Consider the following 21,975-nt stretch of genomic DNA (forward strand, 5'->3'; position numbering starts at 1 on the left):
TCCAGTTGTCATCATCTGACTATTCTGTATTCTGCCATATTTCCTCCTTTCATTCGTTTGTCACTCTGCTGTAAGAATGGTCATTTTACATGCAAGCCAGAGAGTGTCCTCCCTTTCTTAAAATCCTCCAGAATAAAGCTTAAACTCCATAATTTGATGGTAGCCTATATTTTCCACCCTGCCTGAAGGTGTCATCTTCTTTCTCAACTCTCTGTGTCTTTTGCCTCTTCTCTCCAAAACACATTTGGTGAATTCATTGTTCAAGGTGACAGGTGAAACCTCATCTTCCCTGTGTAGCCATCCCCAACCATTCTATGCACATTTTTAATATAACACTTAGGATAGCATATTACAAATCTTTTCTTGGCTATATTCTCCACTCTTGAGTAGAGGAAATCTAAGTACAGGAGGGTAAGAATTTAGTTATATTTGTCTTTGTTTTCTGAAATAGTACCTGGTATATAATTAATTCAATAAATGGTTTTGAATAAGTGAATGAGTGAATGAGCCTGTGTAATGGATATAAGATTAAGCTCACCAATTCTGGAGTGACAGTCACCTTCTCTCACACATTTAGCAAATTTATTCAACACTTATTTGTTTCATGTCTACTTTGTCCCAGACATCAATCCCAACATAATAATGAATAAGACATAAAAAGTCACTGCTTTTGTGGAACTTACCATTCTAGTGACTGTGACAGATTAATAAAGCAATAAATAAACGAGAACATCATCAGATAATGATAAGTGCTTTGCAGAGACACAGCAAGATGATATGATAGAGAAAGACTGAGGAGCTTCTAGAAAAGAAGGTCCTCAGGAGGAGTGAAATTAAAGCTTAGATTTGAATGATGTGAAGGAGCCAGCCATGCAAAAATAAGTGGCCAAGTGTGCCAGATAGATTGAAAGGCTGGAGAAAAAACTCTGGGGCAAGAATGAGCTTGGCCTGTTCTCCAGGAACAGAAAGGAGACCAAGGTGATGGAGCTTAATGAGAGGGGAAAAGCAGGTAATGGCCAGTACTATGTGGTTATGGAAGCCACTTCAAGAGTGTGGAATTTAGTCTATGTGCAGTAGGAAGCTACTGGTAGGAGATGCCATGATTTAATCTGTGTTTTAAAAATATCCCTTTGGAGTCTCTTTAGAGAATAACTCGTGGTGGGTTAAGAGGGAAAACAGGAAGTCATGTAAGGAGGCCACTGCAGATGTCCAGGGAGAGAGATGGGATGGTGGCATAGGCAGTGGTAGCCATAAAGAAGGGGAAGAAGTGTGCTGATTTGGGAATATTGTGGTTTGGAGGTTTGCGCTTGAATTTGATGAGCAGAATGAGAGGATAAGAGCTTTCAAGCATAATGTGATGAATCCAAGTCCTTTATTCACTTTTGTTACCAGTTCTTTCTTGTATTCATCATGAGAGAAAAGCGTGTAGAAGGAGACTCAAAGATCTTGATTATGGCTATTGAACAGAATGTAAAGGTGGAAAAGAGTGTGTCCTTGGATGGAGGATGTCCATGGAAATACTGAGTCTTTCCTTGAGGAAGGGAGTGCCCTGGCTACCAATATTTAATAAGTCTGGGACACCAAAACAGATCGGCAGGAGGTACATGGGATCTACCCATGCCAGCAATATCAGAAGTTAAAGATTCCAACACAAAAAAAGCTCCTAGGCTTTTCCTTTAGGGGCATCAGTGACTGTGAGGTGTGGAGAGACAGTGGGACTTGGGTAACCAAAGTATTTTTGAAAACACCTTCTAAGAAAAACATCAGGTTGCCTACTGGAGCACTTTTCTAGCCAAATAGGAAAAGTGTGAGTGCCTTGAGGGCAAGGATCGTGTCTTAGTCATCTCTGAATTCCTACTCAAGGCTTAGCACCATGCTTGACATACAACAAACCCTAAAGTTCAACATGTATTGAATAAAGGAGTGGGGTGGAGACTCGAGCAAAGAGAAAACTGACGATTGTCTCAGATGATACCTCAGCATTTTGTGCTCTGTTATCTTCAATATCAAATTTATGTATTGTGGTTTAGTTTTGATCCTGTTAATACTAATCTCTCTGTCCTTGTAAACAGGAGGCCATCACCAATTCCTTCACTCCATTTGTTTTTTTTTTTTTTTTTTTTTTTTTTTGCGCTACGCAGGCCTCTCACTGTTGTGGCCTCTCCCGCTGCGGAGCACAGGCTCCGGACGCGCAGGCCCAGCGGCCACGGCTCACGGGCCCAGCCGCATCCGCGGCATGTGGGATCCTCCCGGACCGGGGCACAAACCCGTGTCCCCTGCATCGGCAGGCGGACTCCCAACCACTGCGCCACCAGGGAAGCCCTCCATTTGTTTTGATTAGACCAAATTCTCCCAGGTACATTTCAAAATTAATTCATGGTTTTTGTTCTGTTTTGTATCATTAGATAACTAATCGCCACTTCAATTCTGTTCATTTGTGAGAATAAACATACTTTATAGATACTTCCCTCGTTTATTGAAGAAAAAATACACCTTAATTGAATAAAAATTAGAAGATACAAATAAAGGTAGAAAATAAAGAGCACCCATGACTACTTGCATAGAAACTTTATATATTTCTATAGGGAATTTTTTCTATGTATACACACACAGATACACACATATATTTGGAAGGGGACAAAAATGGCATCACTGTAGACTTAATGTTTTGTAATTTGCATTTTAATATTGTTTTAAGATAAAATTAATAAGTGAGAAAAACCTGACTTTTAGTTTAGAGTGTGCTTATTTCTTCTTTTCCCTCTTTTTCCTGAAAGTAGTGTTTTTTTTGTAAAATTATTCTATGAGCCCAACTGAAAAGAATGAGTGAAAGGTCAAGTAAGTAAGATGCCGGCCCTACTGAAGGAACAGTTGTATAGAGAGGAGTCAAGCATCTGGCTGACAGTTGGACCGCATGACCTCTGAATTCTCCAACTCTGAGATTCTGTGAATGAAGACAGGAGACAGGAATTTCTAAGCCTAACCAGACTGCAATGGCTGACGTAAGCTAGTGTAAGGGAGTTCTGGGAATTAGATTGGAAAGTCATATTTCAACCTGGTTGCATTTATATCTTGGATCCAAAGCTGGGTACGCAGTCTATGTGTGTGGAAACTTGAATTTGCAGGAAAGAAGATTGCTAAGGTCAGGAGTCATTTTCTTCCTCATCTTCCTCCTTCCTCTTCTCTCTTTTCCTCCTCCTCTTTTATTTACTTTTCCACGGAATGAACAACATTCTGAGCCTTCTCTTTCTTGAATTCCCATATGAAATAACTTGAGCTCACTTCCCAATAAGGGGGAGTTTGATGCTAGATACACAAATCAGTCTTCTTTTTTCCCATGCATCTGAAAACAGTAAAACAGTGATTGATCTTACATCATTTTACAATGTTATACAAAAACTCACATGCAAATAGGACTACAGTTTTTATTTTTAATTGTGGTAAAATACATATAAGTAGAATTTACCATTAACCATTTTAAACATACATTTCAATGGCATCAAGTACATTCACATTGCTGTGCAACCATCATCACCTTCCATCTCTAGGACTCTTTCATCATCCCAAATTGAAATTCTGTACCCATCAAACCTTAACTCTCCATTTCTCCCATCTCCCAGTCCCTGGCAACCATGATTCTACTTTCTGTCTCTATGAATTTGAGTACTCTCGGTACCTCATATAAGTGGAATCATACAATATTTGTCCATTTTTGCCTGGCTTATTTCACCTCGCATAATGTCCTCAAGGTTCATCCATGTTGTAGCTTATGTCAGAATTTACTTCCTTTTTAAAATTAAATAACATTCCATTGTCTGTATATACTGCATTTCGTTTATCCATTCATCTTACTAAACATTTTCTAATGATAAACCTGTAACCCACAGTTAAGGCCTTCTGCTTTTTGGGCCTGGAAAAGTTACTACTGTTTCACTTGAAAGTTTCCTAGCATTTCCAGATTTTGACAGCCTAGAATTCTTTGAGTTGTTTTTTTTTTTTTTCCTCTCAGACATAGCTGGTGTTCGCTGAGGGAGCAGGGCATCTTAGGGCCAGGGCTGTGGAGTAAATAGGTAAAGAGTGAGGTCAAGGCCATAAGTTGGTTCATATTACCTTATTCAACAAGTATTCACAGGTCACTTCTGTGTACAAGGCATCACCGTAATCACCCTTCCCGCAATGGCCAGATGTCTGTTTGGTGGAGAGAGTGGACAAAAGTGCTAAAATGGTAGGCTTAATACTACTTCGACTCTGTGCCCAATAACCAAGACAGATGGTTGGAGAGAAGTTGTGTGTTTCACTCACACACAGGGATTGCCATAAATCAAGAAACAGCAGAAGATAGTCAAGTAACTCTTTGCTCCCCCCACCATCCCACCCTCCTCACCCCAACTCCTTGCTTCCTGTAACTTGGATTGGAGAGCCTGTTGTAAATTAGATGCACAAAAGCAGGGAAATTGCTTCTCCTGACGCTCTTTTCCTGCACCACCCGAGCACCCCTGAATCTTACGTTATCATCACAGTATTTTCGGTATTCGGTGTATTCGGTGAGGATACACGTGTGGTGCAGGGCACTGCAGAATGCTGTAGAGAGAATTCATCTTTTCTTTTCAGACACCTCAATATCTCATCACAGTTGTCAAAGCAGGTGAAAACTAGGGCTGCTGCTGAGTCACAGCCTCTTCTATCGCACATCCTCTCTTCTACGTGTGTCCAGAGAATTGATGTAATTTCTCCAAACAGTTCTTGGAAAATATCTACTGTTTTTTGTGCCTCTCAGTAATATTACTTTGGTCTATGGCCAGAAAAGCATAGGTTGACTCTACTTTTTTTTTTTTTTTTTTTTTTTTTTTTTTTTTTTATGCGTTACGCGGGCCTCTCACTGTTGTGGCCTCTCCCGTTGCGGAGGACAGGCTCCGGACGCGCAGGCTCAGCGGCCATGGCTCACGGGCCCAGCCGCTCCGCGGCATGTGGGATCCTCCCAGACCGGGGCACGAACCCGCGTCCCCTGCATCGGCAGGCGGACTCTCAACCACTGCGCCACCAGGGAAGCCCTCTACTTTTTTTTTAATTTATTTTTTATCGAAGTATGGTTGATTTACAGTGTATGTTAATTTCTGCTGTACAGCAAAGTGATTCAGTTATACATATATAAACTTTTTTATATATTCTTTTCCATTATGGTTTATCACAGGATATTAAATATAGTTCCCTGTACTATACAGGAGGACCTTGTTGTTATCCATTCCATATATAATAGTTTGCATCTGCTGACCCCAAACTCCCACTCCATCCCTTCCCCACTGGGTCCCCTTGGCAACCACAAGTCTGTTCTCTATGTCTGTGAGTCTGTTTCTGTTTTGTAGATAAGTTCATTTGTGTTATATTTTAGAGTCCACACATAAGTGATATCATATGGTATTTGTCTTCCTCTTTCTGACTTATTTCACTTAGTATGATCATCTCTAGTTCCATCCAAGTTGCTGCAAATGGTATTATTTCATTCTTTTTTATGGCCAAGTAGTATCCCATTGTATATATGTACCACATCTTCTTTATCCATTCATCTCTTGATGGACATCTTTTTGTGTGTGTGAATTAAAACATATTTTTTAACTTATTTTTTGAGTTGGTCCCAATATTTATTTTTTTCTAATTAATTTTTTTTGTTGGAGTATAGTTGATTTATAACGTGTTAGTTTCTGCTGTACAGCAAAGTGAGTCAGTTCTACATACACATATATCCACTCTTTTTTTAGATTCCTTTCCCATATAGATCATTACAGGGTATTATATATATATATATATATATATATATATATATATATATACATATATATTTTAAATTTTATTTATCTATTTATTTTTGGCTGCGTTGGGTCTTTGTTGCTGCATATGGGCTTTCTCTAGTTGTGGCGAGCCGGGGCTATTCTTCATTGTGGTGCACGGGCTTCTCATTGCAGTGGCTTCTCTTGTTGCGGAGCATGGGCTCTAGGCGTGCGGGCTTCAGTAGTTGTGGTGCACGGGCTTAGTTGCTCCACGGCATGTGGGATCTTCCCTGATCAGGGCTCAAACCCGTGTCCCCTGCATTGGCAGGCGGATTCTTAACCACTGCACCACCAGGGACGTCCCATTACAGAGTATTGAATAGAGTTCCCTGTGCTATTCAGTATATTCTTATTAGTTATCTATTCTATATATAGTAGAGTGTATGTGTCAATTCCGGTCTCCCAATTTATCCCTCCCAGTTGGCTCTAATTTTAATTAGCATTTATTGACCTATTCTTCCATATTATTGGCTTTTGAGGTTCTCTTCACTATCCACGTCTAATGTCTTTGTAGTAGTAGTGAGCTCCAAGAAGAAGTTTCTGACGTAGGAACCAATCCAAAGATTAATAGTATATAAAAGATTTTCTACTTTTTCCCAAGAAGTGAAGCAAATCAGTATGAAATATGAGACAGTGTAATTTTTCTAGACTCTCATTTCTCTACCATAGCAGGCAGCTTCCCTTGTAAATAAGTGCTCTTCTTTCTTCCAGAAAGAAATTTATTACAGGAGGCTAGTTAACTGCCTTGGGGAGTTGATGGAAGTCCCATCTCTTTGAGTCGTGGTGCGTACCTCGGTGGGAGTGAATTCCACACAGAGTTTTAGTGACGATGATCTCACTGTTTTATGCCTCATGTCTGCACTTTAGTTTATGTGCCAAGATTGCTTTCCCTGATGAACAAAGTTCTGTCTAAGGCAAAGTGATCTTGCCTCTTCACTTGTCCCTTTCCCCCTTAGTTAGCCACACTTTGGCATGTGGTACCTGTTAATGAATTCAACCAAAGATGGTCCCACTCCAGATTGTTACTGACATTTGTCATCTGACATCTACGAGTATAACTGATAATGAGTGCACTTTAGCTGAAACCTTAGTCAGCAGTACCATATTCCTGGGGGAGACTAGACCACTACGGCAAGCCTGTGGGTCCTGCTGCTCTTCTGCCTTCCAGGTAGAGGCAAGGGGATAGCACTGAGACACCATGATCCAAGAGGTGAACTAGGATGAGATCTTCTAAATAGCCCTCTCACTGGAATACCAAGGTAACACCCAAGTTAAGTCTCTTAACTTAGTACCCAAATTAGGGGCTTCCCTGGCGGCGCAGTGGTTGAGAGTCCACCTGCCGATGCAGAGGACATGGGTTCATGCCCCAGTCCGGGAAGATCCCATATGCCACAGAGCGGCTGGGCCCGTGAGCCATGGCCACTGAGCCTGCGCGTCTGGAGCCTGTGCTCCACAACGGGAGAGGCCACACAGTGAGAGGCCCGCGTACCGCAAAAAAAAAAAAAAAAATGTTTGGATCCCTCACGAAGCCCTACTGTACTCAAGTTTACCAGGAGATCTGGGTAGGAATGGTGTTGATGGGCTTTATCGTTTATAAAATCAAGAGTGCTGATAAAAGAAGTAAAGTTTTGAAAACTTCAAGTCCTGGGCCTGCTCACAGCCATCATTAACCAGCTTAACTTAGAGTGCACATCAGGTGAAACACAGTCTGGCTGTGAATTTAAGCAAGTTCTGTTATATGGAAACATAGGACATCACTGTACACCTGTATAAGGGCCATTTCCTTCATGGAATGAATAAATGTACTTAGAAGATGCAAAAACAAAGCAAAACAAAACCCAGTTGATTCTTTAGGTTGATGTTCTGGTTCTATAACATTCCTTTTAAACCAGGGTCCTTAACCTAGATTCCATGGACTCCCAGGAATCTATGAATGGCTTTAGGGGATATGTAAGACACCTGAAATTGTATGCACAATTTCGTGTTGCTATGGATATTTCTGAGAAGAGAGTCTCTAGCTCTTATCAGAGTCTCAAAGATGTCTGTAACTCCCTCACTCTCTAAGTGAGGTCATTTGAAATGACCACATTATATGGTGTATTGGTTCTCAGTTACTCATTCAATTGATTTTCATTAATAAATATAGGATAAGTAATTGCCCAAGAAAGGCACTATATTTGACATTTAGGGAGAGACAAAGATATAGTACAACTCTTGTTTTGGAAAAGATGACCATCTTTTGGGGATGAATTGCACAATAGTCCCCCAAAAGACAATTAACAATGCAAGGTTATGAATGTACCTAATAAGTGGTATGGGCAAAACATGCTAAAATAATTTAGAGAGGGAGGGATCACTACTCCTGGGGTTGTTGGACAGGAGCTGAACTTGAGCCTGGAGATGTAGCAGCAAAGCCTGACGCTGGTGTTCAGCCACTGTACCCTGGGTGTTCATATCAGATATTAAATAATGAAATATTTCTGTGCCAGTTGGTTGCAGTCTTCCCCCAAGCCCACCCCAGTGCCTCTACTGCCCTGGCCGTATCTCCACCAGGAATTCCCAGCACTCCCCGCACCGCCACCTTCTAGGATCCAGTAACTGTAGGATTAATGCCTAGCCCAGAAAGATCTTCTAGGACACCACTCCATCCTTCTGGCTAGAGCTCTTCTGATGGTTCAGTGTCCATACTGATCAGTATTGATATCTTGAATATCATCACTGCCTTTAAGGTATGATATGTGTTTGTTAGGAGTTCATGTGTACAATCGTATGACTGAAATAATAGAAAGGAGAAGGAAAACATCTCAGGAAAGGGAAATGGTAAAAGAAAGAAGACCAGTTGGTTGATAAGGCTATTCTGGATTTAGATGATAGCCGACTAATTTGGTTGGATACAGAGAAGAGAATAGTGAACGATAAAGTCAAAAAGACAAGCTGTAGCCAGCTTGTTGTGGAAACAGTTTGGGATTGGGAGCATGGGAGGGAGGGTAGGTACTGCACTCTGGAGTTTGGGCTGTATATGTTAGATGTCACCTGTAAATGCTTAAGGTGTGGAATGACAGGATGACAGCAGAACTTTTAGAAGAATAATATGGCAGGGGTGTGTAGGATGAAAGGACAAAAGGAATCATTAGCAAGGTAAATTCTAGATGTAAGTTAGCCACCATGAAAATTTTCCTGTGAAAATTAGACAATCAACTATGATTTTTTTTTTTTTTTTTTTTTTGTGGTACGCGGGCCTCTCACTGTTGTGGCCTCTCCCGCTGTGGAGCACAGGCTCTGGACGCGCAGGCTCAGTGGCCATGGCTCACAGGCCCAGCTGCTCTGTGGCCTGTGGAATCTTCCCGGACCGGGGCACGAACCCACGTCCCCTGCATCGGCAGGCGGACTCTCAACCACTGCGTCACCAGGGAAGCCCTCAACTATGAATTTTAATGTGAGAGGGTGTGGAGGAAAAGACACACTGGCTGTGGCACAGAATGAAACTGGATAGAGTATTTGAAAGGGAGTCTTAAGAAACCTGGGCCATCTGGTTACAGTGTCCCTAGGAGAGGGCAGATCAGGTTAGTGACTACAGAAAGGAGCCAGTGAAGAGCAGGGAAAATCGCATTGCTGTTTGGGATACGTTCAGGGTAGTAGGATAGAGACTAGACCACAAAAAAAGCCACTCAACAATTACCTGTCTGTCTTATGTAAAGTTCATAAAATAACATGACAAAATAGTTGGGGGAGAGAGAAAGAGAGAATATGATTGAATCTTGGACTTGTTTGACTGACTTGTTCTTACTTGTTCTATCTAATTTTAGAGCAGCAATCAAGCAAGTCTTGGAAGCCCAGAATCCCTCCCTAGCATGCATTGCACATTTTCAGGGAACACCAGGAATTTCCAGGGAACACACTGCATGTGAATGTGTAGTGTGACCAGTGTGACCCTGTAGTAAGGGTCAGAGCAGAGACTCAGCCCAGTTCTCCTGGTGATTTTAAGGTGGTGCAATTTCCATGACAAGCCAGCTACAGCTGTTGTTCATCCACCCGAGAAAGCCTTGCTTTGAGTATTGGCACCAAAATTAGAGTTCTTTTTCTTCAAATGGTTGAAAAACAGCTGAGGTCAACCTCCCAAAAGGCAATAGTGTTTCTATTCCAATGCATAAAGTCACCAAGCAATAAGATCTGAAGGACACTTCTTTGTTTTATTTTTATTGGGGATGAAGACTGTTTGTCTTTTTAATTTTTCTGGAGGAGTTTAAGCATTTAGAGGGATGAATTACCTCTGGTTTTATGTGTCCAACATCATCAAACTGCCCCATGAAGATATTTTGTTGTTAAAATGAGCCCTGTGTGTGAGGTCATTCTATCTTGTTACACCGGACACCAGGGCAAACTATTTAGAATAAATTGAAATGAATAACTAATGAAAGAGAAAAGAATATTCCTTTCAGTGTTCCTGGATACACTAGTCTTGTTCTTTTTTTCTGGCTTCTCCTTACTTCTTTCCACTTTTGCATCATTTTGACCCATTCACCCTCATGGCTTATTCCTTCCTTTCCATTTCAGAGTAGCTGTAATGACAGCCTAGCTGCAGACAAGGAGGCTTTGTCCTCTGAAGGAGATGGCATGAAAGACAGGAACTGCTGTTGTCCTGTCTACCATGGATGTCAAGAAATGCCTTTCCTTCTACTCATGAACCTAGGCCACCAGGCTGGCAAACAGGAAGAGGCCCTGTGCTCCCTGGCTGAACCACACGGTACACAGTACCCTGACTCTGGAGTGAACATTTCTGCTCCCTCTTTGTTCTTTAGGGAACTGGTTAGTCTACAGCCTTTCTATTCAAAGTATAGTCCAAGACCCAGTGCCATCATGCCATCAGCATCACCAAGCAACGTTCAAAATGAAGAACTTCCACCTCAAACCTATGGAACCAGGATCTGCTTTTTTTTTTTTTTTTTGGCCGTGCCACATGGCTTGTAGGATTTCAGCTCCCCAACCAGGGATTGAACCCGGACCCCAGCAGTGAAAGCTCTGAGTCCTAACCACTGGACCACCAGGGAATTCCCAGGATCTACATGTTAACAAGATCCCCAGCTGATTCGGATGGGCATTAAAGTTTGACAAGCACTGGTCTATAGGACGTCCTCTTACCCACAGACACATTTTCTCTTTCTGGTGAGTTTGGGACACGATTCAACAGAAATCATACACTATACTGAGATATATCTTAGTAGAAATTATGCCCCTACATATAACTAGGTACACTAAGAACAAATTGAAAACAAATTTAACTTAAAAAGTTGAGTTTTTTGCCTGATATGTTTGTGTTTGTTTTTTTTGTTTGTTTTTTTGTTTTTTGTTTTTTTTGCGGTACGTGGGCCTCTCACTGCTGTGGCCTCTCCCGTCGCTCCGGATGCACAGGCCCAGCAGCCATGGCTCACGGGCCCAGCCACTCCGCGGCATGTGGGATCTTCCCGGACTGGGGCACGAACCCATGTCCCCTGCATTTGCAGGCGGACTCTCAACCGCTGCGCCACCAGGGAAACCCAAGCAAAATAACTTTTTTTAGCTGTTTTCACTATGTTTGTGCATATTCTCTTAACTGCTGAGCTCCCTGGGAAGCTACATTGATTTACTTGGATGCTTTGCCCGATTCTTTCTCATTTGGGATTTTTGGTGAGAACATAATCAGAATTTAATATTTTGATTTTTCCAACATTCCAAAGCTATGTTCTTTTTAAGCATTCTGAGAATCTCAAGTTTCTTTAAGCTTTTCCTCCCCTGTGATTTTAAGTTCGAGCCAAACAATTGGATTTATCCTACTATCACTTCACCCTGAGAGAATTCTGTCAGAAGCAGTATTCATTTTTTTTTTAAACTTTTTATTTTATATTGGAGTATAGCCAATTCAGAAGCAATATTCAGGGGCTTCCCTGGTGGTGCAGTGGTTAAGAATCCACCTGCCAATGCAGAGGACATGGGTTTGAGCCCTGGTCCCGGAAGATCCCACATGCCGTGGAGCAACTAAGCCCGTGCGCCACAACTACTGAGCCTGCGCTCTAAAGCCCGTGCACCACAACTACTGAAGCCTGCGTGCCTAGAGGCCGTGCTCTGCAACAAGAGAAGCCACGGCAACAAGAAGCCTGCGCACAGCAACAAAGAGTAGCCCCCGCTCGTCGCAGCTAGAGAAAGCCCGTGCACAGCAACAAAGACCCAACAGAGCCAAAAATAAATAAATAAATTTTTTAAAAAAAGCATTATTCAGTTTGCAAGCAAAGCAGGAAAACATCAGCAGTATCCTCAGATTCTCTTAAAATAATTTCCATAATATAATATTGAGGTTTACTGCTTGATATGTTAAGGATATCAAGGATCAATTTTTATTTTTGAACCTCTGTTTCATGAGCAAAACACTTACTTGTTCTTTCCAGCATTGTCCAAGGACAGTAGCTTTATTCTCTAAATACTTTAACAAAACAGCATTTTCTGACTGATCAAGTATGTTTATATGATAAATCAGTGGCCCAGGCATGATTCTAGAAGGTAATGTCCTTTAATTTTATTATTATTTGACTTGGATTAACTTCTGTTATAAACTTCTATTTATAAATATTTGATCTAGCTCACAATATTTTGTTCACTTAGACAAACTTATTCATACACTAACATGAAAACCTATACAAAGGAGTTATAATATTGAGCCTAGAGTATTTGACTCCTACTCTTGTATCTAACTACTAGTTAGAAATAGGCATAATATTTATATTGCTAGTACTAAGTATAGTCATTTTACTAATAACTGCAGGTGACACAAAAGAAATAAAAAATGGTCTTTGTCTTAAGTGTACTTTTTCAGGTAGGAAGACAAAGCAGAAGAAATGTACAAGAATAAAATGGGGAAAAAATTCTCACCCAGGTATAAAATGGTAACAGCTACCTGGGCCACCAGTGTCAAGCTACTTGAATACTTATCCTGGCTAAGGCACTGTGCTTAGACCTTGACATGTAGCAGTATCTCATTCACAACAGCTCCATTCTACAGAGGAGAAAAATGAGGCTGGGAAACTTCAGTAACTTGAAATTGGTATTCAAACCAACATCTCATATCAAAACCATGCTCTTAACTATATAGTACTGCCTGCCTGATAGAGAGTAAGGGATAGAATATTTATTTTCCTTTGCTTTTAAAAAAACCCGTTGTCTACTATTTTATTTATTTTTTTACAGCTTTGTTGAGATACAGTTGACAAATAACGTTGTGTGAGTTTAAGGTGAACAAGGCATACAACATATTGATTTGATACACTTATACATTGTCAAATGATTACCACAGCTAAATACCTCCATCATGTCACGTAATTATCATTTCTTCTTTGTGGTGAGGGTATTTAAGATCTACTCTCTTGGCAACAGTCCTTTACTCCTGATATGTCAATTGCAAACCTCTTGAAAATGAGAATGATGTTACCTAATTCCTTTGTGTTGCCCAGGACCCTGCACGATGCTGGGCACAGTATAAATGTTGCAACTTCCCCAAGGATGAACTGCAAACAGGATTACCAAAATCTTGGCAACTAGCAGCATAAACTTGGTGTGCTAGACCTTTTCTAAAAGAAAGAGCATAATATAATAGATATCAGGTGGTTTTCTCATGATTTGCATATCCACTAAACTCATGATGCCTCTCTGGGATTTTTCATCTGACCTTTGGTCTCAGTTCACTTCCTCTACCTTTAAGAGTCAACTCAATCTTCACCTCTTCTGTGGAGGAAACATTCCCTGACTTCCTGAGGTAGAGGGGGGCTGTTTTCTCCTTGGTGTTCTACTACTAGTATCACACTTCATAGCACACATGGTACAGTATGTAGCACTGGTGTGTGTGGGGATGGTGCATTTATAGGGAAGCCTGAGAGGAGCCCATTGCCATCTGGTGGGGAGATAAATTTCTAACACAACATACATCTCATATCATGGCAGTGTAGATTTACATGACATGTTCAAGGCATCTCATGTGTGGTATAATATTTATTGAGTGTGTGATAGATAGATAGATAGATAGATAGATAGATAGATAGATAGATAGAAAGAAAGAAAAAGTTTTCCTTGACCCTCTTAGGGTTCCTGGCTGGGTCTGAAAATGAAACTGACAAAGACAGATGAAGAGGAGAAAAGCCTACAAATTTATTTAACATAAGTTTTACATGACACAGAAGTCTTCATAAGGAAATGAAGACCCACGGAAACAGTTAGAACTGAGTATTTTTTATTTATTTATTTTTGCCGTACGCGGGCCTCTCACTGTCGTGGCCTCTCCCGCTGCGGAGCACAGGCTCCGGACGCGCAGGCTCAGCGGCCACGGCTCACGGGCCCAGCCGCTCCGCGGCACGTGGGATCTTCCTGGACCGGGGCACGAGCACGTGTCCCCTGCGTCAGCAGGCGGACTCTCAACCACTGCGCCACCAGGGAAGCCCTAGAACTGAGTATTTTTATGCTAGGTTTGATGAAGAGAGGATAGTCATGGAAGAATATGATAGGTCAGAGAGTATGAGGTAATTGAAGTAAACTGGAGAAAACTTAGCAAAGCTGGTTTGTTAAGGATTCTTCTCTGGGTCCATTTGTCTTTGGAGATAAGAATGCTCCTTTCCCACAGGTGTAGGGTGAGCACTTCTCACAGGAGGCTTTTTGAACTATTTCAGAGAAGGATGGTAGTGGGGAGGAAGGTCAGAGTGACCGTCTTGCTTCCACTGTTTTCTCAAACTCTTTCCACTTAAAATAGTCAATATGCCAAGGTGCCATATTTTGAGGAAGCAAGTCCTCAATCATTAAAATCATTAGTAAAGCATTACTCAAATTGCCCCACTAGAAACTTTTCAAGATTTTAATAGCTGCTCCTTGAAAATAAAGGCTTTAGTGGTCAAATGAATTTGATAAATTCAAGATTAAATAAAGTTAAACTTTTAAATGTATGCTATAATTTTTCCCTGCAATACTTCTCAAAACTCAACATGCGGATGTGCATTGTGACTCTCCCAAGTGTGAATCCAGTATGCGGCATTTCCTAATCATACTTGCCCATAGAATTCCCTCATTTTTCATGCCCTGTAGAACATAGTGTGGAGACTGACTTCATGGTTGAGAGTAGAGAAAGATATCAATGTCATCACAGATTAATTGTTTGGTTTTGGGTCAGCACTTTAAGCCATAGTTTCCTATCTGCAAAATGGGGATAATACCTATATCTCATATTGTTGTTGGCAAAACATAAAAGGTTTATAAAATGTCTAGGAGTTCTCAGTAGATCATCGCAATTACGATTGTTAACAATAATATATCTGGGAGCTGGGACTTCCCTGGAGGCGCAGTGGTTAAGAATCCGCCTGCCAATGCAGCAGACACGGGTTCGAGCCCTGGTCCGGGAAGATCCCACATGCTGCAGAGCAACTAAGCCCATGCACCACAACTACTGAGCCTGCACTCTAGAGCTCACGAGCCACAACTATTGAGCCCATACGCCACAACTACTGAAGCCCGCACACCTAGAGCCCATGCTCAGCAATAAGAGAACCCACCGCAATGAGAAGCCCGCGCACCACAATGAAGAGTAGCCCCCGCTCACCACAACTAGAGAAAGCCCGCGCAGCAACAAAGACCCAATGCAGCCAAAAATAAATAAAATTTAAAAAAAAAATATATATATATATATATATCTGGGAGCTGCCTATTCATCTTCGGAACCCCTGTGCTTTGCAGAGTACTGGACCTGAAGTTCACTTGAGTTCAGACTGTTACACATGGCTCAGCTTCAGCAAGTGGGTGGCCCAAAGGCTTCCCTACTAACTGTATCCTTTGTCCTTTAACAGGATTGGAGTCAATCTTAGATGAGTCCTGTTCTGGTCATGGTCCTGTTGCTTAGTATCTTCTTATAAAAAACAAAAATAAGATAAAAGAAGAAATGAGGTTTGAACTAAGTAACCTCTAGAGTTCATGTTCTCTAAAACTCTAAGGGATGGAAGTTTCCTGGTGGTCCAGTAGTTAGGACTCAGCGCTTTCACTCCCATGGGCCAGGGTTCAATCCCTGGTCAGGGAACTAAGATCCCTCAAGCCTTGCAGTGCAGCCAAAAATAAAATAAAAGGGGCTTCCCTGGTGGCGCAGTGGTTAAGAATCCGCCTGCCAGTGCAGGCGACACGGGTTCGAGCCCTGGTCTGGGAAGATCCCACATGCTGAGGAGCAACTAAGCCCGGGTGCCACAGCTACTGAAGCCCACGCACCTAGAGTCCTTGCTCTGGCAAAAGAGAAGCCACCACAATGAGAAGCACGTGCACTGCAACAAAGAGTAGCCCCTGCTTGCTTGCAACTAGAGGAAGCCCTCATGCAGCAATGAAGACCCAACGCAGCCAAAAATAGATTAAATAAATAAATAAATTTAAATAAATAAAATAAAAAACAAAAATTAAAAAAACAAATTTTTAACCCAATGCAGCCAAAAATAGATAAATAAATAAATAAATTTAAATAAAAAACAAAATTTTAAAAAAACAAATTTTTAACCTAATGCAGCCAAAAATAGATAAATTAAATAAATAAATAAATAAATAAATACATTTAAATAAAATAAAAAACAAAATTTTAAGGGAGACCAAAAGTAATTCTCAGGCTGCCACAGTTAGAATATTTGTACTGTTTTTTTTTTTTTTTTTTTTTTTTTTAGATGTTGGGGGTAGGAGTTTATTAATTAATTTATTTTTGCTGGGTTGGGTCTTCGTTTCTGTGCGAGGGCTTTCTTTAGTCGTGGCAAGCGGGGGGCCATTCTTCATCACGGTGCGCAGGCCTCTCACTATCGCGGCCTTTCTTGCTGCGGAGCACAGGCTCCAGACGCGCAGGCTCAGTAGGTGTGGCTCACGGGCCCAGCCGCTCCGCGGCATGTGGGATCCTCCCGGACCGGGGCACGAACCCGTGTCCCCTGCATCGGCAGGCGGACTCCCAACCACTGCGCCACCAGGGAAGCCCCGATTTGTACTGTTTTGACTGGGCTGATGAGTACAAGTGTCTATGCACCACTTTATTTTCTTCACTTAGAAAGGCCACTTTAAACTGATTGCCATCAATATTCTTTTTTTTTTACATAGAAAAGGTGAATATTTAATACACCTGTAAATGTTTATTTCCTTTTCCCTTTGCAGAGCAAACCAGTTTTTAATTCAGGAGTGGCATGCAATCAAAACCTATTGATATTTACATCATTTGGAAATATCTCAATGTATTAATTTATTTGAAAATGCATATAATATTCTTGATATAAAGGAATTTGACTTTGGTTAATATTTCATTTTATCAGATTATATATCAGTTATATATGAATACACAGCACTGTAAACTAGAATTTATGCCTGGAGGTCATTTTGATACATCTCCTCCCTGACCTCTATTTACCAGCCAGTGCAGCTGTGGGGTGGTTTTCTGTGTAGGATTCAGAAACAATGCAATTTTTGAAGTCAACCAGATGTTTTCCATTTCAAAGGAAAAGATCACACTTGTGAAGTATTTATTTATAAGCTTCACAGCAAAACAAAATGATTATAAGAAAACTTTCAAGGGACACAGGTCGTAGAAACCAACTGAACACCACAGCTTTCCCAACTTCCTGGGAAGTTGCAAAAGAAATACCTGTACACAAAAGTTGACCTTGTGCTGGCTGCAAAGATTTGTAGATTAAGGTTATAATGATCAATAAATTACAACGAGAGTTACCATTACAATCTGATGAGAGACTCCCACTTTGACTTTATTTGGTTTCTATCCACTTTTTCCAAAAACACGTCCTGTAATATACATACAAAGGAGTAGTTTTTAAAGCATGTCCTAAAATGATGTCTATGGAAACTTAAGGAATACTTTGGGAATAAATTCCCTCAAAACAAAAACAAAACCAATACGTTTTAAAAATCGAAAGTGAAAATAGGTGTAACTTAGTGACTAATCATTGGAGACACCAGGTTTGGTATTCGAGCAGTGACTAGATTTAAAGAAAATCATCATTTGAGTAGTTTTCTTCTCCTTTTATTCTTTCTTTCTTTTTTTTAAAGGAACGAAACTGTTGATCTGGGGGACACCCACTTGAAAAAGGCTCAAAGCTCTTCTGGACAAGGCAGCGCCAGCCGGGCCCGGAGGTTCAGCGCCTCCCGCGGACGCTCCACCTGCGCGCCGCCAGCGAGGTTTCCGGGAACCGGGGCGCGGCGCTCGGCGGGCCGAGGCGGGTGAGTGGGTGCCCCGTTCCCCTCCTGCCATCCCCGCTTCTAGTGGTCCAGGGCTGGAGAGGCAGTGGATGGCGACGAGGCAGGTTCCGCGGGACTCGGGACCTCCTGCGGGGAGACGCCCGGCGGAGAGCCGGGGGCGGACGGGGGCCGGGCGCGGAGCCCCAGCGCTGCGCCCCTGCGCTGCCCGCTGCCGGGGTCGCGGGGACCACACAGCCACCGAGGGGACGCGCCTGCCCTCGGCCCACGGGGCCTTCTCTGTGCCGTCCCGGCCTCTGACCCCGTCTCCTTTGCTTTGCTTCATTTCGGAAATTGAAACTTAAAATGGTTTGTGTTTCCCCACTGTTCTTGTAGTGTCTCTGGAGACAGCTGTTAGGAAAACAGATTCCTTCAGGACATTTACTCTGTTGGCAGGAGGAGCAGGTTTTGGCAGCCGTACCTCACTTTTCAGAATATGCAGGGGTTTTCTTGAAAGAGACGTCCAAAAGAGAATGCGATGTTTCCCTATCTATACACATGCAGAAGTTTAAAAAACAAAAACAAAACAAAACAAAAACAACTTTGTGCATCACCACCTCCTTTTTTCCTTCCTTCTCATTTCCTTTCTTTTTGCCGCCAGGCATGCATATGGGAAGATTTGCTTCTATCAGGCGGGGTGGGGGTGGGGGGGTGGGGGGGTGGGGGGGCATCACGGTGATGTGAGTGTATTAAGGGAAATAGGTGGTAAATTGGTATAGGTGATTTGTGCTGGTTTTTTCATTCGCTGCCATAACAAATCACCACAGACTTAGTGGCTTAAAATCCACAAGTTTATTATCTTAAAATTCTGCTGGTTAGAAGTTCAACTGGGCGTCACTGGGCTAAAATCAAGGCGTCTGCCTTCCTTCCCCGAGGCTAATGTGGTGAACCTGTTTTCTCGTCTTTTCCAGCCTCTGTAGACTGCTCACCTTCTTTGGCTCAGTGGTGCCCTTTCTCTATCCTCGAAGCCAGCAATGTTGCATTTCTCTGACTAGTCTTCTGTTGTCACATCTTACTCTGATTCTACTCTTCTGCCTTCCTCTTTCACTTTGAAGAAGGACCCTGGTGATTACATTATTTCCCCACCAATAATCCAGGAAGATCTTTGTATTTATGTATATATACTTTTGGCTGTGTTGGGTCTTTGTCGCTGCATGCGGGCTTTTTCTAGTTGTGGCGAGCAGGAGCTACTCTTTGCATAGCACGGGCTCTAGGCACGCAGGCTTCAGTAGTTGCAGCACATAGCCTCAGTAGTTGCGGCACGCTGGCTCAGTAGTTGTGGTGCACGGACTTAGTTGCTCCGCGGCATGTGGGGTCTTCCCGGACCAGGGATCGAACCCGGTTCCCCTGCACTGGCAGGCAGATTCTTAACCACTGCGCCACCAAGGAAGTCCAAGATCGTTATATTTTGAAGTCAGCTGATTAGCAACCTTAATTCATTCTACAACTTTAATTCTCCTTTGCAGTGTAACCTAACATATTCACAGATTCTGAGGGTTAGCATGTGGGCATCTTTAAGGGGACCATTATTCTGCCTACCATTTGACTGTATAAAAGGAAAGCTATTACTGTACATCCCATTTATGCAAAGAGGGAAAGTATCCAGTTACTAGATATGCTGTAAGAAGTCCTGGGAATATTATGTAGTAGACCATTCATATGAGTTAAATATATTATTGAGAGCCTTTATTACAAGCCTTTATTATTATTCTTAGTCTATATTAAGAATATAGACTAAAAAAACAGTTAAATAATGTTGCAGTTTCTGCTTTCTGGAAATGTAATAAGAGAACTTCACATGCCTGGGATGTCCTGAGCTGAATAAATACCTCAGTCAAGATACTGCACAATTCTATAAATATTGAGTGTTTTCAGTGTGTGAATGTGTATTGTGCTCTGAATGGATACAAGGAAGAATGGACGTGGTCCCTGGGCTGAAGGTCATGACCATCTAGTCATGGAAAATGACACAGGTACACAAATAAAGCTCCCCAAAAGAGATAATAGCAGGAGAAGTAAAATCATTTGGGGGAATCAGACAAAGCTTCAAGAACTTGGAGGTGAATTTGGGATGGATGTTGAACAGTAGGGTTTCATTAGGTGGAGGTTAAGGTTGGAAGGGGAGGAAGGATGTGACATTGAGGGACAGGAGGGAAAAGAGAAACCCTTAGAGTGTTCAGTGTGGTTAAGGGACTTGGTCCAGGAGTTGTCTAAATAAGACTAGTTGGGGTTAGATTGTGTAAGACTTGGGATGAATACCGTTATAAGGACTCTGCAGTTGTTAACGCAATAAAGAGCTACTTATATATACCTTTTTTATTTTTAAACTCCTCAAACTTACAGAAAATCTGCAAGTAAAAAATTGTCTTTTTCCTGAGTTATTTGAGAGTAGGTTTCATGACCAATTACCCTGGAATTCTTGAGTATTTATTTCCTACAAAAAAGATGTTCTCTATGTAACTCCAATACAGTGATTAAAATCAGAAAAATTAATATTGATACATTATGCCATCTAATCCTTGGATCTAATTTAAATTTTGCCAGTTGTCCCTATAATATCCTATAACAAAAGGACCCAGTTCAGAGTTATGCATTGTGTTTAGTTGTGATGTCTCTTTAATCTCCTGCCTGGGACAGTTTCTCAGTCTTTCCTTGGCTTTCATGAACTTGACACTTTTGAAGAGAACAGGCCAGTTTATCTCATGTTTCCTCTTGTTTAGATTCGGCTCATGCATCTTTGGCAGGAATATCATAGGAGTCATGCTGTGTTCTCGGTGTGCCTATCATATGTCAGATGATTTTGATGTATCTCATTATTTACTTTGATTACTTCATTATGGTGTGGTCCGCCTGGCTTCTTCACTGTAAAGTTATTCTTTTCCCCTTTGAAATTAGTGTTTTGTGGAGAAGTATTCCTTTTGTTTGTTTTGTTTTGAGAAGCTTTATTCATAATAGCCCCAAACCAGAAATAACCAAATAGCCCACCAACGAGAGAATGGATAAACAACTTGTAGGCTGTCCATGCATGGAATACTACACAGCAATAAAAAGGAACAAACTACTAATACATGCAATAACAAGGACAAGTCTCCAAAACATGTTGAGCTTAAAACTCTAGCACATATAAAAGGGTGCATACCAAATGATTCCACTTATATGAAGTGCAATACAGGTTGTTCAGTGTAAGGAAATTTTAACTCAATTAAAAACAATCATTTCCTGAGTGTGGACTATATCCCTGGCACTCTTTTGGGTACTGTTAGGGTAGCATTCTGGATGAACTAGAGCATACTTTAGAGAACAAAACAAAAATCATAGCCCTTACAGTGCTTATATTCTTGTAGGTCAGCTTGACATGTTCAAAGCAAAAGGGCAAACTGATATTTATCCCCATTGAAATTGTTGATCTCCTTCAAGGGCTTGTCAATGCCAGGACTGGTGAGTGCTCAGAACACCTAAATGATTGAGATTGCACTGGATTTTGGTTTGCAGTACTTGTGGGTAAGTATTTTGAAACTAATTAAATGGTCCTTTCCTCACAAAACTATCAATTTATCTATCTATCTACCTATATAGCTAGCTAGCTAGCTAGCTATGTTTACCGACTCATAGTTCTGTTTTGCTCAGTGGATTTAATTATTACTGTCATTATTTATTTCTGTGCTTAATTGATTCCCAGATTTGTCCAGTGAGAACCTCATCAAGGTGGACTCTGTTCTTGTGACATATCCTCATCATTCTTTGAGCACTTCTTGCTTTCTGACATCATAAGATGCTTGTCTTGTACTTTTCCTGTCCTACTTCTAGAAGCAGCCATTTCTCTTAATAGCCTTGGTTCCTGGTAGCTGAGAATGGTACTAGAAACTAAATTCTGGGCGCTAGATGTGCTCAC

At 41.5% G+C, this 21,975-nt stretch overlaps 1 protein-coding gene across 5 annotated transcripts in view; it reads left to right on the forward strand.

Annotated features, from left to right (window-relative positions):
- The window catches only part of NMI (N-myc and STAT interactor), a 39,696-nt gene that overhangs the window by 5,906 nt on the left and 11,815 nt on the right, over positions 1-21,975 (forward strand). For 2 of the 5 annotated variants that reach the window (XM_032636737.1, XM_032636741.1), the window contains exon 1: positions 17,814-18,068. The gene's annotated coding sequence lies outside the window, so the exon portion shown is untranslated. The other 3 variants (XM_032636739.1, XM_032636738.1, XM_032636736.1) reach the window with 3 other exon arrangements.

Source organism: Phocoena sinus, chromosome 7 (assembly GCF_008692025.1).
Source record: "Phocoena sinus isolate mPhoSin1 chromosome 7, mPhoSin1.pri, whole genome shotgun sequence".
Taxonomy (NCBI): Eukaryota; Metazoa; Chordata; class Mammalia; order Artiodactyla; family Phocoenidae; genus Phocoena; species Phocoena sinus.